This window comes from Cyprinus carpio, chromosome A12 (genome assembly GCF_018340385.1).
Source record: "Cyprinus carpio isolate SPL01 chromosome A12, ASM1834038v1, whole genome shotgun sequence".
In the NCBI taxonomy this organism is placed as follows: Eukaryota; Metazoa; Chordata; class Actinopteri; order Cypriniformes; family Cyprinidae; genus Cyprinus; species Cyprinus carpio.
Genome location: NC_056583.1, coordinates 6609118 through 6631518, shown reverse-complemented (window position 1 = coordinate 6631518; position 22401 = coordinate 6609118). Strand labels below are relative to the sequence as shown.

The window sequence follows — 22401 nt, the reverse complement described above, 5'->3', positions numbered from 1 at the left end:
TCTTTCTTTTGAGAGACAATATTTTTATTTATCATGCACTTTTTTTATTAACAACTTTGCAGACTGTTTACATTGAAGGATAGCTATGTTACAAACTGCAAAAAATATATATATATTTTTTTTAATCCATATGACCTGCTCTTTAACAAATGGTAATTCTGGTTTGACCAATCGGCATTGAGACCGTTGTTATATCAAACCAATTATATAATAAAGCAATAAGAACATAAATAAATAAACCCTTTTAACCAAAAACTTGACATTTGACATTACATTTTGACATTTGCATCACATAACCAGTTCAATATTTATGGATTTTCTGATGTAGTAAACTTGCTCGGTAGCACATCTGGTACAATGCTTCACTTGCAATGCGGAGCGCTCTGGGGTACCAGACCAGTCCCATGAAACACGAGTCACAATAAAGGAGCTCAAACACAACTAGTAGCATTATAATGGCATGATTGCTGCAGCAAATGTTTTTTTTTTTTTTTTTATCTCATGTTTGCTTTTTTAACTCTATCAATTAGGTTTAATGTAGGGTTTTAGTGTAGGTGGTGGGTTATTTTCAAACGCGGCCACTCACCGTACATTTCATTTACAAACTGCCACAATATGTGCAAGAACCAATGTAATAAAACTTTGGCAGATTCACGCTCATCTGTTTCAGATAAACTGAACACACTTTTAGCCTGATTCACTGGACATTTGTGTTGTGAAATGTGTGACAGTGTAATACATTTTTGCCAGAGTTGCAAAATGGAATAGATTTTTATCATGGTTAAGGGTTATTTTGTATGTTTGTTTGTTTGCTTGCTTTAAACCCGTATTGCTTTATACCCTTATAATCACCTATTGCTTTATTAAAAGTTGATGTAAGACAAAAAAAAAACACACACTTAAAGAACACTGCACTACTGACAGAGTGAAATATTCAACCTGAAGTCACTTACATAAAAACTGAATTAAAGAGGTGATGTTGTGCTGGGGAGAGCTTTCTTTCACATTTGCACAAAACTTTCATTAGCGTGGATGGCAGGGTGCGAGAGCAGCCATATCTGTTCCATTAGCGTCGCTCACCATAAATCAGACTAATCTCTCCTCGAGGGCGCACGCTAATGACACTGCAACTGCCATCACCACCGCAACCCTTAACTCACACGCACCGGCGTCTGTCATTACGCCACCCGCCCCGCCCTCCCCCGCACCAAACCAGATGAGCCAGATGATTGGTCAAGAGATAAACAGGCTGCTGCATACAAGCCATGCCCACCCAAGGAGGAAAAAAACTCATTTCTATGTCTTCTTTAGCTGCAGAATTAAGCATTTGCAGAATCAAAAGGAATTTAGCAGTATGATAGGCCCTGGTCACTTTATACTTTATTTGCATGGAAAATAGCTCCTTGAAGATTCTTAAAAATATGAACTGGAAAAAAAGGAGCTTGGAACATGAGTGTGAGTAAATTATGACAGAGTTTACATTTTTGGGTGAGCACATACACAGCCTCACATTACAAACAAAACTAACAGCTAACCCACAAGCTGACACACACCCATGAAAAGCCAAACAGGAAACATCTTTCACTCACACGCACACGGGGCACTGATATTACTCATGATGGATAGCTCAATAGTGCCCAGCTCTGGGTAATGTGGCTGTTTTGATTGGGTGTAGAGAGGGGGCGCATGATTAGCTTTTAGGATTTATGATTATGGCTTATCAAACAATACACACAGCGTGACTCTACTACACACATGTGGTATCATGGGTAATCAAACTGCATGGCTTATCCATTGGGAAATACACACAGCATTGCGCACAAAAGCTCCCAGCATGGGTCGACTGTATTTGAGTGAGGCACACAACATTTGCAATACTGGATCATATAACAAAATTAAGCAATTCTAAAACTGCTCCAATAAGCATGATTCACAATTGCATCAGTATCACAGAGCACAATGTTAAGGATGTATAAAGGACTTGTAATAGACTGATATATAGTATTTCTTCTCAAAAAGTTTTGTCTGATTGACCAATTAACAGATGATTCCCTTCTTTACAAAATCTCACAAGAGTTTTGCAGAACAACATGTATGTACACAATAATTACACTGTGCAGGATTCATTTTTACATAGTAGTTAAAGACTTGAAATATAAAGTGGAACCGTAATTGGTAACAGAATACAACCCTCCACACTTTGCTTATGCATTCCAGTTCACTCATCACATTGGAAATAGAAAGTGCAGAATATTTGGGATACAGTATTTCATACAGAGTGCTCTGTTGTACAGGTCTACTGCACATTTTGCTGAATGTATTAAGTCCTTTGGGAATTTTATGCACACTTGAAAACTAGCAAACTGAGAACAGTATTTATACTGCATACTGCAAAAATAGTATGAGTATATGGTAGTAAGATATTATCTTACAGCAAGCAGAGACACACATGAGTATTCACTAAGGTCTCGTCTGCATGGCCCTATGCTTATGTTTAAAACTTTCCGTAAGAAAAATTGCTGCTATAAAACTATAGATGTGACCTGACTAGGGCCATTTTAAAGACTGGCTTGGAGTGTTTGGCTGGTATTTTTGGGGATAACATATCTGCATGCTAGCATGAGTGTATATAATGCCTACTACAGCAGAGCCATTATCCTCCATTCAGCGACAAGGGAAAGCTAAAGTCAACAATGAAAGTCATTTTACTTCTATATTTTCCAAATGCAACATTATATTCAATCAGAAATCTGTTGTATTCAGCAAAGGAAAAAAAATGAACCTGAATTATGATTTGCAAACCATTTTTTTCTTGTGTAATACATTTTTCTGAGTGAAATAGGATATCCAGTTAGAAAAAAAAGTAAATTCTTGAGTTTATCCTTTGGGAATGAATTGGGTTGAGAAAAGGGGAGTCATTTCAGAGACAGCAGGTTCTTAAATTTTGATAAAAGACTATGAAGATTATAATTTTTATATACTGTACATGTGGAATGGTAAATAGGGTACATATTAATTTATCATATACTGTTAGACCAATTCTACAGATCACATATGGTTGTTGCTAGAAGAGAAAAAGAAAAAAACATGTTATACACGTTTTTGGTTTTTATAGTTTCCATTCAGAAAGAAATAACAAATTATATCTTTTTAAATGCTCAGTTGTTTCTTTCAAGATTAAATGGAGACCTTTGTTTGAGTCTTCAGATTCTCACGTTTCTCCTGTGAAAAAAAGACGTAATCTCATGCCTCCTGGCCGATAAGGAGAAGAAATGTTCTTTAAAATTATACTTTCATTTTATTCTGTACTAAAAAGTGTAGATTAAAATAGTTAAATCTAATTTTCAAATAAATGTATATGCAAATGTGTTTTTATGCTTATTAGAATATTGAGTTATTAGCTTAGCAAAATGCTAAATCTAAATTCTATTTTCTGTGTGCTTTGCCTGACAAGCTATATATACAGTATGTTACAGGAGGTTACTGCCTATACATACACTCTAAAAAAAATATGGGTTATTTTGTTTAACTTAAATGCTGGGTTCATTTTATTGGGTTATTTTTATTAATTTTTTTACGCAGGTATTGGGTAGTTTTTTTCTGCACTCTAAAAAATGCTGGGTTATTTTATTTTTTTAACCCAAATGCTGGGTTCAGCTTTTTGGGTCGGCTTTCTTGGAACACTAGCATTTACTGGATCTACACTCAAAGCGAACAATGCGCCGGCGCCACCATGGTACTTTCACCTCCAGTAAAACAAATGCCAGACCAAGGCTATATATAACAAAGTTTCTGTGAACTCCACTGACTACAACAGGAGTGTTATTGATCTAGTGTGCCATTGTTGCAGCTGTGGTCGCGCTATGATTTTGATGGGTTTAAACTTAAATGTTTGACAAGATGGCACAAGGTAAAGCTGTTTTTGGGACAGAGCTAATATTTCACTGGTTAAAATGTGTATGTGCATTTATGAGAGGAATGTTTGGAGAAGAAGAAGACAAAAACAAAGCAGCTGGGAAAGGAAGAGGTATGGGGAAAAGAGAGAGAGAGAGAGAGGAAGGGGGCTGGGGAAAAGAAAAACAGGACGAGATCCATTTTTCATCCCTCCTCCCTTGTAGCATTCATTCATCCATCCCCTCTGGTCTGACACAAGCTGACAGACTAATGTCCATTGTGTCTGAGTGTGTGTGTGTGTGTGAGAGAGAGAGAGAGAGAGAGAGAGAGAGAGAGAGAGAACGAGAGAGAGTCATTCATGCTGCTTTGTCTGAGCTGAGTTCTTCTCATATGCAAAGACAGAATGTTACAAAACCAAGCGAGCTGCCGCACATTATACATAGTCTTGTATGGCAGCATCCTAACTGAAATGAATTCTAAACTTCACACACACCACACAGCTTGACATGAGAGTAAAACCTCAAAACTGATTTTAGTTTTTCATTAGCATGTTATTAAGCTATGTTACTCTCATAGAATTCACATACACAAATATCTAGTTTTAAATCCACTGATCTATTTTAATTTACTATTTGTAAATTTGATATTTTTGGCTTTTCATAAAGATTTTTTTTTAGACAAATGGAAAGAAAACATCTAAAATAAAATGAGATATACAAAATCCCTTCTGTAAAAATCTGTAATATGGTCAAAAATATTTATTGCTAAATACATTTCAGTAATACATTTAATGTTTATTTGTAATTGCCCTTTTTTTTATCCACCAACTTAGATATATATATATATATATATATATATATATATATATATATATATATATATATATATATATATATATATATATATATATATATATATATATATATATATTTGTAGTATTTCACAATGCATTCTAGGATTGTATTCAATCAGGTTTTTTTTTTTTTCTTTTTCTTTTTTTTCAAAAGACACTTGCAATGCATCCTTTGAATTTGTCCCAGTTTTATCAAGTGAAAAAGAAAAAAAAAGTCTAATATTAAAGAAACTAATAGCACACCTCTACTCAACAAGTGACATTATCAAGGTACAATTCATGTCCATAGCTCAACTGTGCAGGACAGGATTTTGATATGGTTAATAGGGTTTTAGTGGTGTCAAAGAACTCTTAACAATGGTAAAATCACTGCAACAAAACCTCTATACTGTAGCTTCATTTAGCACTTAGCTTACCTGCTAAAACAAAATATGCTTGACATTTCAATAGGACAAGATGAAACTGTAAAAAAAAAAGTAATAATAATAAGAATTGCTCAATTAAATGATCTTCGGTCCTACAGGTGTGTGAGAGAAGCAGACAGAAGCGCATTTGTGAGACAAACAATGAGAGAACTGACTGTGTGCTGAAGTATTATACAGCATTCAGCACAAGCCAAGTCCATCAAATCCAACACACACACACACACACACACACACACAGTGCATAATTGACTGTGAGCTGATGTATTATTCTGACCTACATTACTCTATACTGTATGTGTGTGTGTGTGCAGAGATTTTTTTAATGTATTTAATGTATTTAATTACTTTTGAGTATTTTGTAATTTGTATTTTGCTGGACAAAAAAAATAAAATGTAATTTGTAATTACGTAAATACTTTGAGAAACAGTATTTTGTATTTGAAATATTTAAAATACTTAATCAAGTAGGTAATTTTATTCTCAGATAATGCAATATCTTTCTTCAGCTGTGTTAATAGTACTGTCAACTATAGCCTATCACAGTTTTTGGCCAGATGCAAAAAAACAAAAAAAAAAAAAACATAATCCATATTTATACTTAAATTAAATATTTACCACTTTATTTAATTTCTATTGTTAATTACTCACCCTTGTGTCGTTCCAATTGTGTAAGCCCTTCGTTCATCTTTGGAACATAAATGAAGATATTTTGATGAAATCCGAGAGCTTTCTGTCCCTCTACAGTTAGCAATGCAACTTTCAAGGTCCAGAACGGTAGAAAAGACATCTTTAAAGTAGTCCATGTGACACCTGTGGTTTAACCTCAGTATTATGAAGCAACATAAAAAAAAAAAAAACATAATTTATATTTATATTTATATTATATATTTACCACTTTATTTAAGAAAATATTATCCAAACACATACGTCATGGTACTCTGGTGAACAGTCACTCATGTGCGTTGTGTTGAAATGCAAGTCTTCTGATGCTCTCATGAACGCACAATGCAGATACATTTTTTAAAGAAATAAATTTGTTAATTATATTTTTTGTGCAAACAAAGCACTCGCGTCGGTGCATAAAATTGAGGTTAAACCACTGTCACATGGAGAACTCTTCCGATGTCTTTCCTACCGTTCTCAGCTTTGAATGTGTAAGTTGTATTGCTGCTTATGAAGGGACAGAAAGCTCTTGAATTTCGTCAAAAATACCTTCATTTGTGTTTGGAAGATGAAAGAAAGTCTAACGGGTTTGGAACGACATGGGGGTGAGCAATTAATGACAGAATTTTTATTTTTAGGTGAACTATCCCTTTAATTTGTCCATGGTTCCATCTTCCAACTGAAAAAAAAAAAAAAAACAATGAAAGAAGCCGTTTTGGTGCTCAGTGCTCAGTTAATCTTTACTGTTGACAGTGAAATAGCTTGAGGCATCTTCATGAGTAGGAATTGGTGGTATGACAATACAGTTTTGCAGGACTGCTTAATTTTTGACACATTGATAAAGAAACAATAAAGGAGCAATAAAGAAACATGAAAAAATAAAGCATGGACGTACTTGATGGTATTAAAATAAACACAATCAGTTGTGTCTTAAGTGAACATAAGAAATTAGAAGAAATATGGATCAATATATTGGATATATTGTCTAGTGTTAAGGTTAAATAATATGTTGTTTATAAGTTGCTCAAGGAGATGAAAGCACTTCTCTTCTCTTAGGATTGTATCTAACTCCAGTATCACTAAATGTTATGGCATTGTCTCTTGCACATCAAATGATTTCTTGTTAATATTGTGTATTTTATATTGTATTTTAAAATTACAAATTACTTTTTTTTTCACACCAGTATTTTGTATTTTAATTAAAAACATTTGATGAGCAAGTATTTGTAGTTTGTAACAAAATACTTTTTGATGTATTTGTTTGTGTATGTGTGTGTGTGTTTACTTGCTGCTGGTTTTATGTGTGAGTTGACAGCAAGAGTTGAACATGTGTGTGTGCAGACACCAATAACATATACCATATATTTAATAATCAGTCATCTCTCAACACTCCAAAAGGAAAGACCTTTACAAACACACATTTCTTTAGTTTACAGCCTGTTATTTCTCTTCTCTGTCCTGACACTCCTCTGTCAGCACCATCAATCCACCCATCACTGCTGTGAACACATGAAAGACGAATAACAAATAAGATCTCTTCAATATCTCAATTGTTTCTCACATCTCTGATTCATCCAACAATATGATCCATTCAACAATATATGTGTATTCTGATTAAATGTTTTTTTTTTTTTTTTTTTTTGCAAGCAACATATAGAAGTTCAGATGAAGTATACTATGTTAAGATGAAGTAAAGATGCAGGTCACATAATTCTGGAGGTCACGCACCAGCTGAGCAACTGTCAATGAGACAAATGGGAATGTAATGGATAGCTCTCTCCAGGTATTACAGACTTTGCCGGATTTAGGTCTCATGTGCTGATCTGAAGTGTTAGAGTGACAATGACAGTAATTTGCAGAAGTCTAAAGTGAAGGAAAATGTCCCAGATTACCCTCATTCACTATAGTTAACCTCTTACACAATGTGATTGCATCATGACTGTCAATTTGCCTACAAAGACTCTGATAAACTGTAAGTGCTGAATTACTTTTATGAAAGATATTACAACATCATTAATACATTAAGGACATTTTTTTTATTAAAACATTATTATTACGTTTACTCATTATGTTTACATCATTCATAATTCAGAAATTATACATTCAGTGATATTTATTATCCTCATGTAGCTGAAAAGGAAAAATGTTTCTGCAAAAAAATTAATGATGTTTTTTACTAGTAGGTCAGATTTTTACTTTCCTGATCATATTTTCACTGGCTCCACCTGAATTTATTATTATTATTATTATTTGCATTATTTGTTTGTTTAGCATTTTTAAAAAGAAAAAAAAAAACATCAACAAAGGGAAAATTGTACAGACTATCACAAGCCATTTACGCAAAACCTCATTTATGCTAGCCAAATAGATAAGATAAGCTAAGTGACAAATCATCAGACGTCGCAACATCAATGTAGAATCCAAAGATTTATGTTGGAAAGGCATCAAAAATGGAATGAATGTGCAAGGATGTAACATGTTAATTGCAACACAGCACTTGTCCAAAATCCTATCACACTGGCCTCAGAGCAGTGAGGAATTGTTACCATCAAAGCATAAATTTTGATGAAAGAATATGAAAGTACATTTTTTTTTTTTTTTTGGTGGTGGGGGGACTAACATTCACTAATGAATCATTTACAAAAAGATAAAAAAAAAAAAAAAACGTTCATAAAGTAAAAAGGTCGATTTTGATTACAAGTTAATGTGTAAAAATGATTGTGCTGATTATAATCGGATAGATTCATCCCATTTTGTTTTATGCTACTGTACAATTTAATCTCATCTGGACATTCTTTGTCCGCTGCCATACATCTCCTGCATTATGTGTGTGTGTTTGTGTGTTTATGCAGGGCTTGGGAAGACATTACCGATTCAGTCTTATATGAGCTCTGTAAAAAGCTTTCCATTAGTCTGATACACAGCCATCAATCCACTCTAAATCTAATCACAGACACATACACACAAACAAAACATAGCCACATAACTACTATACAAACAGACATGGACAGACACAAACTCCAGAATGAGATATAAAAGAAACACTGTATGAGGAGAGAGGGAGGGATATAACGTACTATCAACTAAGAAGTCTTCTTCTGGTCAGTTTCTAAAGGCATGTGTTCTTCACTGCCAATGATATTCCACAATGTGCATGCAGTTCAGCAGTTCAGTCAGTAGAATAAAAAAAACTGAAGAATTAATTCTTAAATTTCAAATTTTCAGGTTTTTAAATTTACGATTCTAAATGAATAAGCATTGTGCAAATTAGGATCACTGGAATATGATTATACCTGCATTTGTGTAAAAACGTCAAAAACAGTAGGATTCACTACACAATCTTAAACCACTTTTACCATACAGTGCATGATCTGTAAACGAATCCATTTTGACATTTGCATTACTTCACCAGCTCCATATGTATGGCTTGTCTGACATAGTAAACTTGCTTGGTAGCTCACCAGTTTATTTGTGATAAAACTGTCAAATGTTTTAACTCACGTTTGCTTTTGTTAACACTGTTGGTTAGGTTTAAGATACAGTTGTATTGTAGGCAGTTGTTTATTTTCAAATGATAGAGAATTCACCATTTAGCACTTTACCAGATATTTGGAATGCAATACGTACAAATAAATAAATGAATAAATAAAAATGAAAAACATTGCCAGTTTCACGTTCATCTGGATAAAACTAAATGTGCTATTTGTGCACTCATTAAAAATGTAACTTCTAAGGTTTCTCAAAAAGTGCAAGAAGCAAAATAATATCATTTAGTGGAAATGTCGCCACAGGCACATATTTTCAATGAGCATTGGTTAGCATTGTTTCCATTAAAGATTGGCTTGTTTATTTCTAAAATCTACTTGGATTTGTTCTACATCATTAGAGGTGACATTATGGTGCCTTCAAAACTGGTTTGAAAGCTGTTTCCTCAGGAGGTGCCTTCATACAAAATCTCTAACTGGGCAGGAAGGCAGCTGCCTTAAGTGTCAGTCTCTCAACCTCTCCAACTTAAATCTTAACAATTACCTTTCCATCACACACACACACAACACACACTGACATACCCTATCAGACTAATGATGCTGGGGTCACGGTGTGTGTGTGGCATTCTCCAGAATAATGATAATATCTGATTATTTGATTATGGTCATGAGAAAGCATTTGCATTTCATGTTCATACATCTGTGTGTGTGTGTGTGTGTGCATTTGAAAATAGTAGATCTCTCTGAATACTGACAACTGCTGTATGTAGATTTGACATTTGTGTGTCTGAGTCTAAATCACTGGCACACACTAATGATGTCAGGGTCTGAGGTGAGGTCCCGACTTTGATGACCGGAGGTTGCCCTGCACATTGCCTGAACATTAGCCCTGTATAAAACACTGCAAAAAGAAGACCCCCCTCTGAACACACACACACATGCTGTTTATTAATAGCAGAAAAAAGCAACAGAAAAACATGTAATGGAAATTTAATGATGCTTACAAACAAGACAAAAAGATATTAAAGAACTATTAAAGACCTCATAAAGACTGTGTGTGTTTTTTTCTCATGTAAAACTCACTAACACAATGCGGTTACTAAGGTGTTGTGAGTTGTTGCTAGATTGTTCTGGGCAACTACTGGCTCAGGTCAAAATGTACTGAAACTTCAAACAACTACACTTAATAATAAAATTACATGTTAACAGTGGTATATATTTATATATGTGTGTGTGTGTGTGTGTGTGTGTGTGTGTGTGTGTGTGTGTGTGTGTGTGTGTGTGTGTGTGTGTGTGTGTGCATGGCAAAACATCCAATGTCATAAAGATACTTGAAATGCTCTATAGAACCCCTGAAGTCCTAGCAACATTATAAAAACAGTGTGCTCCACTAAGTTAGTTTGAGGACAAACAAAAGTCTTTAATCAGTGCTGTTTCTATTTAATGATGAAAGACAGTAGAAATAAACATCATAAAACTGAAGAGCTCTAATGAAGGCTTCACTACCCAACCAAAAACAAAAATTCTGTCATCATTTATTTAACCTCATGTTGTTCCAAAACTTTATGATTATTCAAAAGAAGCTATTTTGAAGAACGTTGGCAACCAAACAGTTTTGGTTGCCACTGGAGAAAAACACACTGAAACAATATCTTCTTTTAGTATATGTTCTACAGGAGAGAAGAAAAAAGAGCCATACCGATTTGAACTAACATTGTTTATTATATTTAATTCATCTAATACAATGCAACTTTTGCTTATTTGATTAATCAACTGATCACATGTAATTTAAAGAAGTTTCAACACTCCCATTATGATGAGTAAGGTACTGTTAACAGACAAGTCAAAGCAGTATTCACTGAAACCATTAAAACATCTAGAATGCAACAGAATGCAAAACATTCCAAAAATCAAATCAATTCATTGTTAGTATTGTGTGAGTATTGACAGAACGCATTAGGCAGATGAATGGACAGTGAATGCACTGTAGTCACACTCCCCAGGGAAAGAGTGTTTGTTGGATTGATGGGTCAATAACCACTACACTCCAAGGCATCGATAGTCGAAATTCTCTGCAATTCCACATTACAGCATCCTCTCAGGTCATTTGTTAAGATAAACCAATCAGCTTCCAGCTCTGCAGATGACTTTAATCCATTACCTTTCAAAATACAAACCAAAGCTGAATATATTAATGTGATGTTTGAAATGAAATGTATCTGTTTTTGGATATCATTGAACATATAAGGACATGGGCAGAAGTGAGGATCTACTATTTAAGATTTGTCTATATAATGCTGTAGCACGTCAATTTATGTAACATCTCACTCTAATGACATTTTGACTATTGCCCAGTCTGTGAGTATAATACCAGCAGTAAACCACAGGACTTTTCTCTTTAAACATGCGTCTGTTGTAGTTCAAAGCCGCTGGAAGGCATTCAGTGGCTCGGCTGCATTTATCTGTGTGTGTATGTGAGTGAGATGTGGTAAAAGCAGGTGGGCTGTGACCGATGACCCACCAGAAGACAAATGCTTTTAGCAGGAGGGCTGCTGACATTTATGTTTCATGTGGTAATGGACGATGACCCTCAGGGGTCAAGGGTCAACCATGCTGAGAGTCATTCCAGCACAGTGGACAGCAGCTGAAACATGAGCCAATCAAAACAGAGCAAACAACGAGCACAGCACTGAGCACTGATCATTAGTTTCTGACCTGTTGTAGCCAGTGTTATTTATTTATTTTATTATTTATTTTAATGTATTTATTTATTTTAATTTTAGTAAAAAATTTGAATAATTTTGTTGTTTTTTTTTTTTGTCATAGTACTTAAACCTAAACTAAACAATAATTAGAAATAGCTAAAATAAAATAAGTGTGCTTTTTTTTTCAGTTAATGTTTATTTTATTTTATATAAAGTATTTGAAAAATGGTTTTAGTCATAGTTAATGACAATAACCCTGGCTATACCACTAATCACTAAATAAAAATTGTAGAAAGTAAAAAAAAAAAAAAAGCACATTTGTGCTTCTCCAGAATAAACAAACAAACAAATTTACAAACTATAGCAGAGGGTAAGATTTTATTTTTGTTTGCTTGTTTTTTTGTGAACAACACTTCTAAGTCTGTTCCTCACACAAAGCTATTGTATGACTTCCGAAGACCTAATATATTGTTGTATGGACCACTTTTAAAATTCATGTTTTTTTTTTTTACTTCACAAAACGAGGTCAGTCATACTTATTTGGATCAATATCTGAGCGAGTAAATGATGACAGCCTTTTCATTTCCGGGAGAACTATTCCTTTAACAATGTAACCAATTCTAAAAAACCTTAAAAACACTTAATTTGGATAATGGACGTTAACCATTTACTCTCATAGTATGAAGGAAAAAATTCCTTCTTTTTTCATTTTTGGGTGAACTATCCCTTAAAACCACAATGATGACACTGAGAGAAAGACAATGACAGAGAAAGACAGGCAGAATAAAAGAGGAATTTAACACTTACAGGGAAAAATATATAATGAAGAGGAGAAAGAGACACATCAACAGTAGAAAAGAGAAGATGGCCTGAAAAACTGCCAACACACACACCCAGCCACACACACACACACACACACACACACACACACACACACACACACACACAGAGGGAGAGCTAGTAGAGATGGTTATGTAATATCCACAAAATACTGAAGCAGTGTGATCAAAGGCTTGTGATGCAGAATGAGGCCTGAAACTCTCTCTCTCTCTCTCTCTCTCTCTCTCTCTCTCTCTCTCTCTCACACACACACACACACACACACACACACACACACACACACACACACACACACTGATTTCCATGTTTTATGAGGACATTCCATAACAAAATGGTTTCTATTTTCCCCTTACCCTAAACCTGTCCCTCACACAAATCTTTCTGCATGTTGGATTTTCAAAAAAAAAAAACTTAATTCTGTATGATTTATAAGTTTGTTTCCTCACGGGGACCAAAAAATAAATACAATAAATAAATAAATAAATAAATAATTTACCCGCAAGGTCAAAATTTACTAGTATTACTATACTTGTGGGGACATGATCCCCATAACATTAGGATTACCACACACACACACACACACACACACACACACACACACACACACACACAAACACAAACACACACACACACACACACACACACACACACACACACACACACACACACACACACACACACACACACACACACAACATTAGAAAGATGGTCTTCATAGCATTAAATACAGTGTATATTACCTCAGAAACATTTTGCATACACTGGAAAAAAAACACTGGAGTGGGGTCTGAACAGTTTCGCTGAGGCAACACACTAGAGCAATGGTTATAAACTGGTGGCTCGCGGGCCAAAAATGAGCCCAATGTTTCTGTCAGCTGGGTCAAGAAGGGAATGTGAAATACAAATAACCATAAACCGTACATAGTTAGGATAATTTTAAAAAGCTTATTACCATATAAAAGGTAGGAGAAAATGATTCCCATAGCTCTCATTGTTGACGTAAAAGGTTGTGCATCCAGTCAAACTCTATAATATCCATCTGTCACTTGTTACAAAGCTAGACAAAATCAGCACATGACAACATGGAAAGAATATGTGTCATGCCATCATCCTCAAAAAAACATAAAAAAAACCCATCAGATTACAATATGAATTCATAGATTTGTTGCAAGTGTGATGCAAAAAAAGTCGTGGCCTAATGGTTAGAGTATTTAACTCCTAACCCTAAGGTCGTGGGTTCGAGTCTCGGGCCTGCAATACCACGACTGATGTGCCCTTGAGCAAGGCACCGAACCCCCAATGGCTCCCCAGGTGCCGCAGCATAAATGGCTGCCCACTGCTCCGGGTGTGTGTTCACGGTGTGTGTGTGTGTTCACTGCTGTGTGTGTGCACTTTGGATGGGTTAAATACAGAGCACGAATTCTGAGTATGGGTCACCATACTTGGCTGTATGTCATGTCACATGTCACAAAATTAACAGATTTACAAAAATAGACTAGTTTGTATGGTCACCCCTAGATCAATGGTAATTTCAGTGAAGTGGGTCTAGATGTGCTTTCAGAATTTTAATTTGCAGTACTGAAACTCTTCCGACACTCTTCCTCTTCGTCACATGCACCGTCAAAGATTTCTCAAGTGTGCAGGCATTCTAATGGCAAATTGAGACTATTACAGAAATCTGCTGCTTCTTAGACTTCTCAGAAATCTAACTCTGAAGTTTTAGAAGAGATCCCACCAAAGTTTCAAACTGCACAGCTTTCCCAAGCCACCAAAGTCTCCAGTCGAAAGTCAGAGATCTTAATAGAAATGCCTAATGATAACATGAAGTCTTGTGAAATATGCAAGAGCAACCACTAAGTAATAAAAGCATACACTGGAAAGCCACATAACAGAGCAGTGGATACACACAGGCTGACACTCTCGTGTGTGGGATTTATGACGATTAGATGACTAGATACTTTTTGAGAAAGCAACTTTAATAAAATGACAAGTTTCTAGACCATTCAAGTTCTTCAGTCTTCCAAAGCTGACTCACAGATCTTGGAAATAAAATGGTTCAATCTAAACCAAGAAAGGTTTGCTGTTTGAAAGTATTGCGCAAAATACTTTTATATGTTCAGAGTACAACAACAATGTAACAATGTAATCTTCAGGATGAAACAATTGCATGAGTTTGGGGCAGGACAATCTGGTTTCCTGACCAATAACGAATTCATCAAATAATCATTAATTAAGCACATCTGTTTGGCACCACAAAATATTCCTCACCCTATTATTTGCAGAAAATCTTGCTGTTTAAAGTTTGAATATGCTCCACATATTCACACTTTACACTGGTAGAAATGTCATGTGAGAACTAACAGCATTTGAAAACACTGACGTCAAACGTGGTGCAACAAGTTGTGCCAAGTTTGAATATGTGCAAGTATGAATGAAAAAAAAAAAATAAATAAATAAAAATAAATAACAGAAGTACTACTTACATTTATTCTATTTCTTACATGTTATTAAATAAATTGAAGACATTTATAATATATTGCATGAGTCATTTGAACCACTTTTATGATATTTTTATGATGTTTTTTGTTTTTGTTGTTGTTTTTTGAAGCTTGAGAGTCCCTGGGCACTTATGTTGTCTGGAAAAGACAAACCAGGCTCATTGGAAAAATTGTAGTGACATTTCTGCATAATGGTATTACGTTTCTTCCTGCACTTTTTTACAGCTATCAAAGTGAGTGGTGCTAAAAGAGCATTAAATTACTGCAAAACAGGTGAATATGGCAAAGGTTTTTTTTTTTTTTTTTCATTTGTTGTTTTACGTATTGCATTGGTTTGTAAATCAAATGTCTGGTGAGTGGTGCTGAAAGGTTAATGCTATATTGCGTTTAAAAAATAGGACTCCACCTACACACCAATCCTACCTTAAACCTTAAACGATAGTGATGACAAAAGCAAAAGTGAGTAATACCATTTGTTGTGTTTTAGTGCCACTAGTGTTCATTTCACCTGGAAACTGCAGACAATATGCAAAAATTTAGATAGAGGCACATTTTTCCAGTCAGACTATGTTGGGAAAAGGGAAGAATGAACGGTTTTAGAAAATTTTCTTTTTGTGCTTTACAAAAAAAATAATAATAATAAATAGGCTTGGAAGAACATGAGGGTGTGTAAGTTATTATATAATTTTTGATTCAAAAATTCCATTAGCATGTTTAGCGCACAGACTTCAAATCATTCTGCTTACAGAACAGTGTGTCACCACTGCTTCCCACCACTGCTCTGTGCTTCGCTTGAAGTGAAGACCATTGGTAAGTCACAGCATTAAAGACTAAACCAACAAAACCAGATCACATGTGACAGCAGGAAAAATGTAGATAGTGCTCTTTGTCCCTCTGTGAGACCTGTCTCAGGCACATGTGTTTTTATTTACTGACGATCTTCAGACAGACCTCTGGGTCTCGGGGTCATCAATCAAATGTCTTTTAATCCAAACAGAAAAGCAGATGAGAGACAAAGGGAGGAGACAGAGGGGGTGGTGGAAGGAGGGATTGGGAGTTGACCTGGGTCCAAAACCCTCGATAAATCAGGACCAAACAATAACAAGCACAGCTTAATGTGGCCGGGATAATTCATCAACTCAGCACGGGCTGAGACCAGCCCGCTCAAGCCACTGTGGGAAGATGGGATGTTGCTTATCAGAAAGATGAACTGAGTTCAGTATGTGTGTGTGTGCTACCTATAGGTCTCATCAAATAACATGATATTTTAACTCTGTAAAGCTTGAAAGGGGTTGATTTCAGAATTATACCTTTTACTTTCTAAAAAAGTATGAACTCTAAATCTAAATGAGAAGGAATGTAGTAGATTTTCAGCAAAGTTTTGATCATGTTGATCATGATCCATTTAAATTTACGTATCAAATATGATACAGAAGCTTTATAGGGTTAAAGCAAAAGTGTCACAGAGTTCTGATACTTAAGATATATTCATGCCACGCCATGTTTCACACTGCAGGTAAAGCGGTCTCCTGAGAGTCATGACAGGGTGGGATTGAAGGTCTGTGACTGTGTGGACAGGGAATGAGCAGTCAATAAATAGCCATTACAGAAATTACATTACATTACAGATCATTACAAGCCCACAGTATCCATCTGGGCAGATAAAATACACAAAACATTACAGTGTATAGAAATAGCATCATTATATACTTGACCCTTGAATGCTAATGATTTGTTTCAGAATCTCAAACTGTTAAAGTGAGTTTTAAGCATTGCAAGGTAACTTAACAGTTTCATATCCAAACTCTGTCATGCTCAATCCATTAAAGATAACGCTGTGTTACTGTGAAGTTGAGATAGTCTTTGACCTTTGATCTGTGGCACGCTGGTATCTGAGCCTTATAGTGATCATTTCTGAAGCTTTTAGGGGTGTTTTGTTGTAGTTCTTTTTACATGTTTACAGCTTTGTGGTCTGCTCACCTCTGAGGCTTATCCAAACTCTTTAATAACCTCTTAACTAGCTTTTTCATAAACTAGATATTACTTTGTTTTAACCCCTAAGTATGATATACAGGTCTCTAGATAAGGCTAATTATTCATCTGTTTTCCTGTCCACCAGGTGAAAACCACAAGTCCGATACCTTACTAAAGTAACAGGTAATCTTTAAGCCGTCAGCACAAACAGAGACAAGTAATGGAAACAAGACGGCGGCCAGAACAAGGAATTCTCGCTGGGTATTTACCGTCATTTCAGTGTGGGACATGTATTATATTCACACTGACATTTCCAGCACAATGTGAGATTGTGCATCGTCCATGGAAGGACTGGTCAAGGTATCCACCAAATACTGCCATATTCTCCGTTTACAAGACGCTCTTGGAAATTTCCTCTATTACAATTTTTACAACCTCTAAAATGTGGCAACGCAACAATCAGTCTCAGTCCTCAGCAGGACAAGAGCAAGAAAAAGAAAAAAAAACTGAAATAAAAAGGAACCTTTTTTCCCAAAAGCAAACAAACTGGTTTTGGAAAGCCTGAAATTTGTTTGATCTGATTCAGACCTCAGTGGTTTACGATGCATTCACTCAATTGCAAAACACTTTATGACTGTATGGACTGAATTTGAAATAGCTTTTTGCTGTCTTAAGACAGTAAATTAACTGAACAAAGGTCTTTCTATGGAGCTTTACACAGCAAGACCAAATCCACAGATCTGATCTGTTGACCATATCCAATTTTTTGTCCCATCTGTTTGCAATCACTAAGACTATCTAACTGTGTTTACAGCGTAGCGCTACACAGCACATATGTATCTCTGCTTTTAGTTTGCAGTGCAGAGTATTGAGTTTACATTTACAGGTAGTTCCTGTGGCTCAGTGGTAGAACATTGCGTTAGCAGCGCATAAGGTCATGGGTTCAATTCCCAGGGAACACACATACTGGTAAAAAAAAAAAAAATGCATAGCCTGAATGTACTGTAAGTAGCTTTGGATAAAAGCGTCTGCTAAATGCATATATGTCAAATGTCAAAATGACATGAAGTGGAAGTGCACACATACATCGTGATACTCTCCAAAATGGAGGCAAGCCACAGCAGACTGGATGAAGGAGGAGAAGAATTGTTGAACAAAATTGTAATTTTTGTTTTCTTTGCATGCAAAAGGTATTCTTGTAGCTTCGTAAAATTACGGTTGAACTACTGATGTCACATGGACTATTTTACTGATGTCCTTATTACGTTTCTGGACCTTGATTGTGGTAGTACCCTTGCTGTCTATGAGAGGGTCAAAGAGCTCTCAGAATGCATCAAAAATATCTTAATTTGTGTTCCAAAGATGAACAAATTGTCTTATGGGTTTGGAATGACTTGAGGGTTAGTAATTAATGACAGACATTTTTTTGGGGTGAACTATCCCTTTAAGTGCATTTTAAGTGTATTTTACGTAAAACATGTAAAAATTTCCGCCATAGGGTAAAAACAAAAACAAAACAAAAAACATGATGATGATGATGATGATGATGATCATGATAATGCAAATGGAAAAAAGCATATTTTTAATTCCTTACCCCACTGGCAGATAATTAGCAAAAATAAGAAAAAAATTACCCCCCCCCATATAAACAAGACTAAATAAATTATGTCTAAATTAACCTTATGTCTTTTTTACGTAGAAAATGCATCTTGATTTAAGAATATTTAGATATTCTGACTGGAAACAATTTTTTACTGGGCACAAATCCATCAAAGAACAGTTTCACTGGACTGTAGGTCAGTGTTGTAGAAATCGGTTTAAATGAGGCTTATCTGATCAATGATGTTCACTTGATAACATCTTGCTGCAACCTCTGGAAGTAACCCAATAATTAGAATTTCCTTCAGGATTTCCATTGTGGTTGGATGCATTGATGACATGCATATTCCCACCATTGCACCTTCTAAAAATGAATCAGATTACTGAATAAAAGGATGCCAGATGGAGGGATACAAAATGTCGTAACCACCACAACAGCTACTAAATAAATAAATTATTCACAATTTATTTGGTCATCTTTATTTTCTACAAATACAAAAGCAACAGTTATTCTTTTTCCTTTTGAATTTTAAAATTCTTCTACTTGACCATCTCCTCTTCATCTGTCAGTGGTGCTGGTGCAGGTTCTCCCCGCATTTTGCGAGCCTCTGCCTTCTTGTTGTCAACTGAGAACAGTTGTTAATTTCATCACTCTAATTAAGAAATGTAACAGGCTGGATTAGAGAATATGTAATTTGCCTATGTGAAAAGAGTGTTAAACTATGTGGAAAAAGCTGCTGCGCATTGAAATAGATACTAAATTATATTTAATATGTCAAAAGTTTGTAAAGTCACGTAACCTACACTCATGAAACTTTTATGCTTAAAGCTTTACCTTGATTGAATTATTTTATAATTATTTTTTTTTCGATGCTGCTATGTCCTCATCGTCATGGTGCATGCACTAAACTCAGAGTCAACCTACTCAGAGTGGATTAAACTAATACAATTTAGCTGTTCTGAAACACAAAACTCAGAGTTTCCCATCTCAGGGTAAGTCAACTCAGAGTTCAAGGTTAAACTCAGAGTTGGTTGAACCTCCTTATTGAAATGGGCCACAGGGGAGTCCAAACTGGAGTCAAATGATTCTTCCCAGTCTCAAATTCATTAAATATTGGTTTGAATCAGTCTAACGGCTCACTGCCATTAAAATCCATTTTACAAAACCAGCAAAATTCCTCAAAAAAAAAGAAAAGAAATAAAAGTAAAAATAAATAAATACATGCATACATACAAATATACACATTCCAATGCATTTTATGCATTTACTAACCTTCCCTCTGAGTTAAGTGATTACTTTGAATAAATGCATTTTGAAATTAAGAGGAGACTTAGATTTGTGTGTTTATTTCTGGATCGGATAACCAAGTATCAGGTACTGTATTTAGAACCACATTTGAAGCAACCAAATTGGAAGTAGAAAGAAAAATCCACTCTCATATGTCTTTTGCTGTTCACTTCATACAGTACACATACAACAAATATCCAATATGACACTATGAAAATTGGGCAACAAATTTATCACATTTACACAGATATATCAAATAATTTTTTATTTTTTTCTCAACAGATGTAAGCCGTCCTGTAGCCATTAAAAGAGAGATGAAAATTGGGTGATCTTGTGGAGACAGAGGACTGTTACAGTGTCCGGGAAATGCCTTTAGAATTTGTTACAAAATAGCACGGAGGTCCCAAGACTGCTCTATACCACTGTCTAAAATAAAAATCAAATCTTGAAAAAAGCAAGGAAACCCAAAAAGCATCTCTGGCCAATCAAACAAGGCTTTGCGGTGCACAGTCTTCACAGCGCTTGGATTATCACTTAACTGCCTCTCTACCCACAGTGCTTCAGTAGTGGGCTCTCTACTAGAGCGATTAGATTTCTATGGGTTTGGCACAATACCAGGGGAATATTCACAAAAAGAGCAGTGTGCTACAGACAGAGTGCTCTTCCCAGTGTTTAAGACCGAAGAACAGCATGAACACATACAAAGAGGCAAAAGATGAGAGATAAGAGGGCGAAGAATAGAGAAGGACAAAGACACATTGAGGACAGATATCAGAGATACAATCAGTGGTTGAGCAACAGAGAACTCAGGCATAGCAGCACAGATTGAGAAACAGCAAGCTAGTTATTTAAATAGATAGTTCGTCCAAAAATGAATCATGTCGCTCGTAACTTATATGAATTTCTTTTTTCAGTGGAACACAAACGGAGAAATCACATTGAAATGAGAGGCTTTAATGCTTTGAAAAGGATGTAAAAGCATAAAGTATTAATTATTGTATGATACTGTATTATATTACATATAATAGCTTTCTGCGAGAAACAATCTTTCTATATATATATATATATATATATATATATATATATATATATATATACACAGATAATTTTTACCTTCGGTTCAGATTCAGGAACGAATCATTGACACTGTAACTCAATCATATTTCCATCCACACACAAAAAAAATGTAAGTATAATTTTTTATTATTATTATGAAATGATTTTAACATGCTGATTAATAATACTAAATGTACATTTCGAAAACATCTTGTTACAAACCTCGTTTATTTAAACACTGGAGTCATATATATATATATATATATATATATATATATATATATATATATATATATATATATATATATATATATATATATATATATATATATATATATATGATAAAAAATAATTGTATTTGCTGCACTGTCATTTTCTGCAGTGTTTTAGGGAAAGTATCAATCTAGTTTGCTACTCACCATTAATCTGTTTGTTAAAAAAATAAATGTGTTATCTGTAGCTCTTGTAGTGGTTTACATCTTTAGCATGGAAGAGAAGCAATGCTTATGGAATGGAAAGAGCGTGAATGATGCGTGTTTGGATCTAGATAAAAAATATTAGATGCTATGGTTTTGACACATTTTTCACTTTGTTTTGACACATTGTTCACTTTAAATTGTAGAAATGGTAAAACTGTGTTACCGTTGTCATTATGTCTCGCAGTCCGGTTGGAACCAAGCTGGGGTCTGGAACCAGATCGTGGCTTGCTATTTGAAAACCCATGATGTACTATATTTCTGTCATGACAACTCTCGGAGGGATTGGCATGGTAATGTACATGACGATGTTAATGTATTTGGTCTTGGCAGAATAGATCTGCTATGCTGCTGCGGCAGAGCAAGTACCGAGACTTGCTACAGCCAATACATCTACAAGAAATATTGCTGCTGCAAATATAACATACATTAAATAATCCCATAGCATACATGAATCACCTCATAGCAGATCTATGCAGTTGGAGCTGGGGAAGGTGGAGGGTTTCTGAAGCAAGCTGCACTGCTTAGGGCAAGCTCTAGACACATTTTTGAATGTTGAGCAGCAAGCTCATTGACTAAAAATACAGGAGAGAACCAATCAGCTGTGCCATGTGATGATGTCATTACGTCAGATTGAGTTAGACC

General features: G+C 35.1%; 1 protein-coding gene across 2 annotated transcripts in view; it reads right to left on the bottom strand.

Annotated features, from left to right (window-relative positions):
- LOC109101281 (retinoic acid receptor alpha-A-like) overlaps positions 1 to 22401 on the bottom strand; it is a 146113-nt gene that overhangs the window by 88521 nt on the left and 35191 nt on the right. The window lies entirely within an intron of this gene.